Genomic DNA, 9998 nt, shown 5'->3' with positions numbered 1-9998 from the left:
CTAAGGAATTCATTACAGTGAATAAAATCATGAAATGGGCAGTTCGTCGCCATACACACCATAAAATGTGTTTTATGGAATACGTTTCACAATATATATATGATGGCGAGACGACTGAACTCAAGGCAATATAATTTTCAAGATGTCACGAAAGTCACGGCACAAGTCCTTCCAGTCTATATTTTACAGAAACACTAAGCGACAATCGCAATGCTTGTTTTTCTAACTAGCATTGTTTGCTCTCAGCAGCATGATGCGGGCGACGAATCATGCGAAAAGGAGTGGCTGAAATTATTCACTCTAACCTATGAGCACCTTCGTACTGAGATCGAATCTGACCTAAAACAGTGCTTACCCATGTGAACATTTTCTTATATTGGATAAGCTGGCATAGCCTGGTTCTTGAGGTTTGCTCTTGACAAAATGCCGGTCAATTTAATTTGCAAATAAGCATCACCCTCGCTAATTGATGATTTTTGTTAAATAGAACAAAGTGGAATTTCATGCTCTACTCAATTCGGAAGCTACTTAATTGGACACTTTCTGAGAGTTTAAGTGTGCAATCGTCATAGTTCCACCATTCGTTCCAGTAAAAAAAGGCGATAATAAAAACACATAAAAACGCAATAATAAACTTCTATAGATTTGAGAAGTTATATATGCGTGAGGAACACATATAGTTATTTAAATTAGCTTCAAAATAAAAAAAAAACAACATTATTTAAAGCTTTTCCAAATCACCTATAACGTGTCTATTGAGGATAAAAGCGCCGGAAAAGATTTGCAGAACATCTTTCAGATAATTGAAAGGTTCATTTACTTATATACCTTTGAGGTGACGATCTTCTATTTATGCTGCCAAATCTTCAGACAGGAATTAAGTATATTTTTATTATCATCGATAAATTGGACTTTATGAATTTCACATAACCGCCTGAGGCCGACACGGAAGGACGATACTCGAAAATACACCAGCTGTTGAGTCTTCGGAAACGTGCTTTTGTTAGTTGTTTTGCAGTGTAAAATACTGGGTTGCAGGGTATGCAAAAAACACTGTGGTCACATGATATATCTGAAGGCAAATACACGAAATGTGCAGAAATAAGGAGATGACACGCAATTTTTTCTAAAAAAATCCCTTACACAACGCTTTACTGCAAAAAGAGATGCACAGAAATGCATAAAATGATATTCCTAATTAAACATAGATTCCGCGCAGGGCAAACGAAGATTTTTAGAATCCTAATATAAATCACTTTTGGGCATCAGCTTGCCTCAGCTCGAAACGTCGCGAGATACTTCCTCGGGAGGCTAATGTTATTTTAGGTTTTACGTACACTTGTTTTGGGACCTTACTTCACGACTCTGTTCTTTATCAGTCATGTGCTGCAACATTTCATTAGGCTGCCGTATATCATCGTTTGGGAGCCTCAATGGTGTGCATACATGTAAACTGGGTCGTGCAGCATTTTTTTTTTACCTTAAGTTTAATAAATACCGCTAAGTTGTAATCGCTGACGTTTATAACTTGCAAAAGCATCCATTAGTTTGCCCCTCCGCGAAATGGCAGACGCAGTCAAAAGAAAGAAATGAAACAGCTTTCCCTCCTCAACTCGCAATTAGAACTATCAGCCACGTGATCTGATCCTAATATATGCACCGTCAATGTTTATCATAGTCCTACGCAGGGTTGGCAAAGCAGAGAGCATGGGCTAATCTTCAGGTATAGTTTTAGTTCGGCTATAATGGGGCCCGAGCCCCACTAAAGCGACAAACAGAAACAAACGACAGCGGCTAGCCTTAAACCAGAGAATTTCGCGATTTGACAGGCTTTGTAGAATAAAGAAGGCTATGCCAAAACACGAGTATCCTTCGCACGATGGTACCATTTGCAGGCTTGTAAACACTCGTGCAAACTTCGCGAGCACCCAACAACTCAAAGCCGTATAAAGGTACCATCGCGAACATGCTGCATGTGTCTGAGGCTTGTCGCTTTCGTTTGTTTCTGTTTCTAGGTCTTGTGGGACTCGGGCCCATCAAAATTTTTGAGTTGAACACGAGCCGTTACCCGAATGTTTGGCGATACTGGTTGTCATGAACCAGGGCATTCGACTCGGGATCATGACAATCGAGTACATCATGGTGTCACGTGACTCTCAGTGCGAAGTTGTGATGTCATGTGACGTCACGGTATCAACAACGTTAATAGATCTAGCGACGTTCTCAATTTGAATCGACTTAACGCGGTGAGTCACGTGACGTCACGGGGTCACGTGATGTGACGTTACTTGACAGCATGTCTTAACATCATGACGTCACGTGACGATGTGACACGTGGCTAGTCATAGTGCCAATAAGAAAGCGCCGCAAAAAAACCAGGATTTATTATACATTGCAATTCTGTATATGACGATTTGATCAATACGTAGAGGAATACACGTGCCAATTTTTTATTCCCAAATAATAAATTTGTAATACTAACAAAAAAAATACCGTGAACCGTTTTGAACCGGTTACCGTTATATTTTTTTCCGGTTCAGTTCCGGTTCAGTTACAAGATGGCGGCAAAGATTTCGGTTCGGTTCAGTTCCGGTTCGGCTAAAAATAACGGTTCTGTTCCGGTTTTCGGTTCGGTTCGGTTCCGGTTCGACACCCTGGTCACAGGCACCATATTCCACTAAACAAGAACAAAAAACCTCAATAAAGATTCATTCAATTGACTGCTCGAGACAATTTATCAGCAATATGTTTTCTATGAAAAATGTTCTATGTACTTAAATTTCAAAAAAAAAATTAAAAGATATTTTTAAACTTTGTTTTATTGGGAAAAAATTCCGTTCAATTTTCTTCTTGATGACAAAATCCTAAATTTCCTAAAGCTCTGTTTTGGTAAATAATAAATATTTGCTAAAATTAAGGATTCAATAATTATATCTTTAAAAATAAGCTTGTTTTTGTCATTATAATTTAAACAAAAAAAATGTAGGGAATCATCCGGTTTATTCGAAGGTATGCAGTTCGGAAATTCAAAAAGGAGCGACACGCCGCCCTGTAAAAAGTAAATTAACAATCCTAGTTCGTTATCCAGATAAGAAAGAAATATTTTTGTTTTGCAAATTTGTTATTTTGCACTGTTATTCATAATAATGCCGTGAGGAATTACAACAACTAGAAATTCATGATTCTGTTACAGTGTTTAGAATCCTGAAACATGGGGAACATTTACTCTAGTTTGCAAACAGGCAGCTTTCATTCTATTCCATATAGACAACTATGCGAACAGCAAAGTAATTTGACATTAAGAAATATTAAGAGTAGCGCTGGATCCAAATGATTATGTCAGTAGAATATTGCTCAGGTAAACAAAACACCTTTTGCCACAAAAGAAAGGCAGAAAAACGAGAAGCTTAGAAAATATTTAGTGGTTCGTATGACATGACAATATACGTTTTTTTGCACTTATTTGGTACATTTTACAGTTATGTTTTTACATAATCAAAGAAGGCTTGTGCGTGGGACACTGCAGTAGCAGTGCAGGGAAAACAAGTAAGAAGAACACATTTTGGATGTTCAACAAAATAAACAGAACAAAGAAAATCACACTATTTTTTGCAGAACTTTTATACTCGCAGCGACCAAAGACCGGAAACGAGTGCACCTGTACCTGCACATATTAAAGGTTTTAATGGAATCCTATCGGTTTGTATCGATACTGTCCTTGATCAATTGAGCATCACAATTTAGAAACATACGATAACATGATCCTCATACACTTCACGAGACATCTTCATGTGAGCATCCTGTAGCAATTGTGTGGTCGACGGCATTGTAAACGGTTATGAGATACATCAATGTTTCGAACGCCGAATTTGTCTCTATCAATGTGCTATAAAACCTAATATTACAAGAATTTTCTTTTAATTCTTGACTATTGAGTTTGTAGAAATATCCTTTATTGCGATGTACCTCAATCTCAACGTAGTCGTATGCATCACATATCCAGTGTGATCCAGTAAATGACCACAATCGACGAAGTAACTTCCTGAAAACTGTTCTCGGGATAATCTTCCGCGGAGAAGCGCTGCCAGAGTACGCAGAATCAGAGCTGAAAAGGCAGAGCAACGAGAGGGCAAGGTCGAAAAGATATTCCGGATGAAGGACCCGACAGCGCCCTGCCGGCTGCGCTATGACCACTTGCTGCCTAAGTGAAAGCTGCTGAGGCGCTTCCACTGTCTTTCTTCTGTGGATCGTTATTCTGGTCGTCAGGAAATAAACTCATTCGTACATATTATAAAAAGAAACATTATGCAAAGTATATACTTTGTAATATACAGTGTGCGTGTTTTTATGGCGTGCTGGTATTTTATATAAAAGGTACAGGGTCAACTTTTGATGGAACCTTGCGAACGCATTTGTCAGAGGCAATGAAACGATATTTCACTTTAGCTAACTACAGCGCACACAATGAAAACGTCACGTTCGGAAAGCATAAAAACAGACATCACCTTTTGTTTACAGAATCTGGTATTTGCAAGAACAACAAAAGGTGCATATATATTAGGCTCTCCATTCCTTTCCTCCTCAATTCACCATTTTTCTCCAACCAGACCGCTTCGCCCCTTGACGAAAGAAACATGAAAACAGTTAGCTTTGGATGGTGGATAAACCGCCTAGTTGCGCTCGCTGAACGTTGAACAAGAGGACAGACAGCCTCAAATTATCAAAACAGGAGAGGGGAAAAAAAAGCAAAACGCTGCAGCCAATAGCCTCCTGGGTACACGACCAAACAATCGCACGCGAGAGGGAAGGGTCATTTGGTTCCTGGCAGCCATCTTCCGTTTCAAGGTACCTTTGAGACTGAATCCTAAGTCCTAAAGACATTCTGTGCCCGCGTGCTCGGTGGAGTCAGAACAATTAGGAAACAAAGAGGAATTGACCCCAGACATTTTTTTTATTATTATTGGCTGCACTCCCCTTTTCCCTCTTTCACTGTTACACCAGCCTCACTACTACCCCTGGTCGTCCCATTATCTCGCAAACACTTTCCAACGCCCCTGTACGTGCTCAGATAAAATAGAAGCAATGAAGATTGTCCTCCTTGTCTCCTCTCAAACATCAGCGAACGCAACCACAGCAAGGAATGCCGCGAGAGCAACGAGAGCGTCAGAAAGAACCTTCAGGATCGAAGACCATACCGGGCATCAGTTGAGCTTCGACCATCCAGTGCAAGCAGACGACGAGGAGGCCCACAACGCACCAGACGTGCACACGGTCAAGACAATGTCGACTGCCTCCGACAGCGACGACCCCCCACGGTGGGTACATCCCCGTCTCCAACGGGCTCGGTTAGGCCTAGCGGTCGGCCCTCGGCCGGTACCAGTGTTCGTGAGACGTGGAAGCCCGCATCTGAGCTCGGGAAGAGGCGAGCAGACTTGACCCCGCGGTGCTCCGACCTCGGGCCGCTCTCTTTCTTCCGCAGGCGAAGGGGCGAACCCCTTGCTGGCTCGCTCTTTTCATTTGTGCTCTTCGCAAGTCTCCTTCCGCCTTCTTTCATTTTGGGGCGACGTATGTGTCGTCGCCTGTCAGCGAAGCTTCGGAGACGTTTATTTTTTATGTGTGCGTGCGACGGCATAGTTGGCTGGAGAAGTTGGGGATGCCCGCGGTGCTCGAGCGCGTGTGGAATCACTGCAAGGACTTCCTTGATTGCGTGGGCTCCAAAAAGATGTCCGATTAAAAACAATCAAATAGCCACGTTTCGAAAGAAAAACAAACAAAAAGAAAACACTTAGCTCTCAAATATATTGATAAATTCAAACTTAAAAAGAAAACAGTTTTTTTTTTTTACATTATAATTTGTGTTTATTTCTGGTTCTGGTGGACTAATTCAGGGGGGGGGGGGGGGGCGTTTAGAATGCGATTAAGCAAGCCTAAGACTATAAGTTGAACATAAATCCTAATTAAGTAATAAAAGAGTATAACACCTAGGATATAATTGTACTTCCCTTTTCGGTTTGCACAAAAAGAAGGAAACCAGGAAAAACTTGAAGCTGCTGTTGCAGCCTGTCGAGGTTCTACCTCCCTGACACAGATTGATGGGAAAACCCAACACCGTAAACAAAGAGACAAAAACTCTAAGATGAATACACAAATACAATCAGAGCTGGTCATGTTAGTGCGCTTATAGATACTTGCAGAAACTAAAACAGAAACAGAAGCACAACTACTCATACATATCATTGCACTAATAGACACTTGCAACGCGAAAAGCAACTTGAAATCCATAAAGAACGCTATACACACTGCAAGAAACACTTGGATAACTAGATTGTCTGGAATGCAGTGTTAGTTAATATTTTATTCGATTTCCCAAAGATGTTCACGACATTTATTTCCAGCTCATAAAGTAACGGTGGCAGAGCTTACTGTGATGATGCAAAACCACAATTGGCACCGTGGTGCTGATAGTCTCACATCTCGCCATGACGTATGGATGATATACTTTTGATCAGATTTCGACAAGCATAGCAGTGCAGAAAGGAAAAAATGATTGCTGTCTTAGCATTACATACCAGCAACTAAACTTGTACAACTAGACAGAAAAATAAAGATATGTTAAAAAAAAAAAGGAGCTTCTTAGGAGGGTGTAAAAAAGGTACCTTTTTAACAATTCGAGGAGCCAATTGACCTTCAGGAAAATTCCAGGAGACCTCACGGCAAATGGGAGTTGTGGGGCTGCTCCAATGTACGCTCGTGCCGGCACGAACACTTTGCATATTCTGGTAGTGACGCGGTTTATACTCTCTTACCACAGACTCTTTTCAGAATTCAGTCTGGCAACTTTAATCACTATCATCATCTGAAAAATGGCATATGTGCTATACTAATGGCGGTCTCCTGTTTAGTGATGAAGGAAGAAGTTGAAGATGCTCCTACGCAGATGATTCGATGCCTGTACATTCTAGACGATAGCGCGATGTTAAACAGGAACTGGATGCAAGAACTGCGTAAGCGTTCGTTTTTAACTCGGGTCCAATCAATCTGTTAGTAGCACACACTCGGCTTCAAAGCCCCTTGATGTATAGAATTTTATCTAGGCGTCTATGTGGGCTGGCGTTTCGTTTTGACTGGTTGCATCTTTTTCGCCATCGACACTGAGAGAGATTGAAAAAGAACTGTACAGTGAAGCGCGCATTCTCGTTTACCGTGGACTTGCGAAAGTAACGGTGCCCCATAAAATACTGCAGACCACAGGTTCATTGCCGCCATTAGTACGGTAAAAGTTAAACCGCCATTTAAGTCACCAGATGGCACTGAATTCCGGAAAGGACCTATTAGGAGCTCAGAACGCTCAGAAAATAAAGCGAACACAAAAGATGTCATAGAATACACCGTTTTGCATTTCTTCTGACTTCTCTGTGTTCCAAAAACTACAAAATGTTAAACCAACGTCAACTTTGTCCTCGCACCCTCTTTAATCTCCCTGCCGTACATCCGAACGTTACAATGCGTCAAGCATATACGGTGGGGCCCCCACATATTTTCGGTAAGGTATGTCCAAGTAATGAGAGTTAACCAATGAATGATATAAAGGCGATGTTTCATTAATTGGGAAGATTTCGCTATTTTTACAAGGGAATTACGGGATTGCAATCTTTTCTATGTACAGGGTGTCACAAAAGAAAATTTACACGGTCTTTTTTACCGCAAAAATAAACTAGGCATCGCCGAACACTCATTTTCCACCCAAAGGTAGCGCTAGAGGTCACAACCAGATGCCAAAGTTTGAGCCCGATCCGATAACTTAATCAAACCTTATAAGCGATTTTCTGAAAATTTCAATGGGGAAATGGTGGCCGACGGAGTTTTCCAATACATGGGGCTCTATGGCACCAGAAACCGAAAACGGGCAAAAATGGGCTTCATTTTCCCATTGAAATTTGGCCATTGAAATTTTCCCATTGAAATGAGCGTTTGGCGATGCTTAGTTTATTTTGCGGTAAAAAAGACCGTGTAAATTTTCTTTTGTGACACCCTGTATATTGCCAAGTGCTCACTCTATGGCATTGATTCAGTGAAAAACATGCTTAATAACGTTATTTGAAATGAATGTTTGCGGTCAAAATAGTACGCACTTATTCTTGCTTGCGTTTATTTTTAGTCCATTTACTTTCATGTAAAATTCAATCTTAGAAAGGACTACATTTGCCTCACGCTGTATTTCGGCCATTTTACGCCTTTTAATAAAAATAGTTGTTATCATTGTACCATCCACCAACAACTCTGGAGTGACAAATCAAATTTTTTTCAGTGGCAGTAGGTTGCAGCATGGGTGGCGTGCAGGGCCGTAACCAGGGGGGGGGGGGGGGGGGGGGGGGTTAGGGGGTCCTGACCCACCCCGAAATTTTTTTCTGGGTACGGCCCTGGTCGGTGCACTTGCAGCCAGCCGATTTTATAGCGAGTTCGTTTCACGGCACTCGTGCCCACGCGTGCCCACTCGCAGCGTGGAACGGGTTCGTTTCGGCCGGCACTCCACGAGTGGTTGCACTCTCCGAGTTCGTTTCAGCGCTGACACCCCACGCGTGCGTGCACACGCTGCACCGAGAAAATCGGGAGTGCGCCGAAATGCAATCCCGTCATGCCTCGCTCCGGCAAGGCCGGCGAGGAGCGGGAGCAGACGACGAGGGTTCGTCTGCTACGATGTGTCGCGGAACCGAACGGAAAAAAAGTAGATTTTCTGATGGAAATCGCGTCCCGCGGGCAACGAAATCAAACGCGAGCTTGAATTGTGAGCGTCTGCTATTTCCCGAAGAAAGCAATTGACAACCCGTGATTTATTTGCAGGTTTTAAATTGCTCTGTTGCCGTACAAACGCTGAAATATACCAGTGTGTAAAGGAATGCTCAGAACAAACGTAACAGCGGCCCCCGAGATATCTATCACCATCCGTGTGCGGGGGAAAAATTTAACATTTGTCGACAAAGCTCCCCCAGCAGAAACCTCCGACTGCTCAATAAGCATCAGAGAAAGCTAAAGATGGTAACTTTACCCGAGGATTGGGCAACATCATCATGTTTAACATTTACCTACGTCAGCTAACTTGCCCCGTCGTATTTTGTTCGAGAATGTTCTCGTTCTCGACGCCCTCACCAAGGCTAATATCTGGTCCACCTATAATGACGATCCAAATAGAAAGTCCCAGTTTTGCTGGATATTCCAACAGGCTAGTTTTAAGCCGCACCCTTTAAGCGGTTCACGCATAATACCATGTTCAAACGGATCATGCTTGTGCTCGGACAGCATCATCAGTTTTCTTCAGTGTAAACGGTTATAAGAATTGAAAGATCGCAACCAGCTGCTTTGTAGACAGCTGGTTGGGGAAATTTACGCCGTCTGTAACTATCTCTACGGCAGCCGAGCTGCTTGAAGTCATCGGAACTATAAACTACAGGTTGCAGCGACCAACGTTTCTAGATAAACGTTGGTAGCGACTGCATTCTCGCATTCCCACGCATCACTCCGATCAGAAAGGCGCTAGTTTCGGTTTAAAGTCGGTACCTTTTCTACAACATAGATGGCGGCAGAATCAGTCTTCTGCACTCGGTGCATTTGGCGAGTTCGTTTGAGTCCAGTTTTCCGTGCAACACTCTGAGAGTGCGATGCATTCTGGGAGAGAACTTGAACGGTGCCAGTGCGTGTGAAACGAACTCGCTATTAATCTCCACCTCTGCGCACGCGCAGTGGCACCGGTCGGCTACCGGGTACCAAACCGGGACCGGTTCTTCGGTTTGCTATAACTCTCCATTATATGCCACCGATGCACATGATTCATAGGCGAAAATAAGACAAAATGGCCGCCGTTGTCCTCGAAACCCCCCCCCCCCCCCCCCCCCCCCCCCCGAAATTTTTTTCTGGGTACGGCCCTGGTGGCGTGTACAAAGAAAAACCCTCAATGTTTCATTGAACTTTCGTTTCTCTACAAAGTTAAGTGTAGCTGGCAT

The sequence above is a fragment of the Ixodes scapularis genome, unplaced genomic scaffold (genome assembly GCF_016920785.2).
Source record: "Ixodes scapularis isolate PalLabHiFi unplaced genomic scaffold, ASM1692078v2 PGA_scaffold3__209_contigs__length_174095766, whole genome shotgun sequence".
In the NCBI taxonomy this organism is placed as follows: domain Eukaryota; kingdom Metazoa; phylum Arthropoda; class Arachnida; order Ixodida; family Ixodidae; genus Ixodes; species Ixodes scapularis.
Note: the sequence above shows the minus strand (reverse complement) of the source record.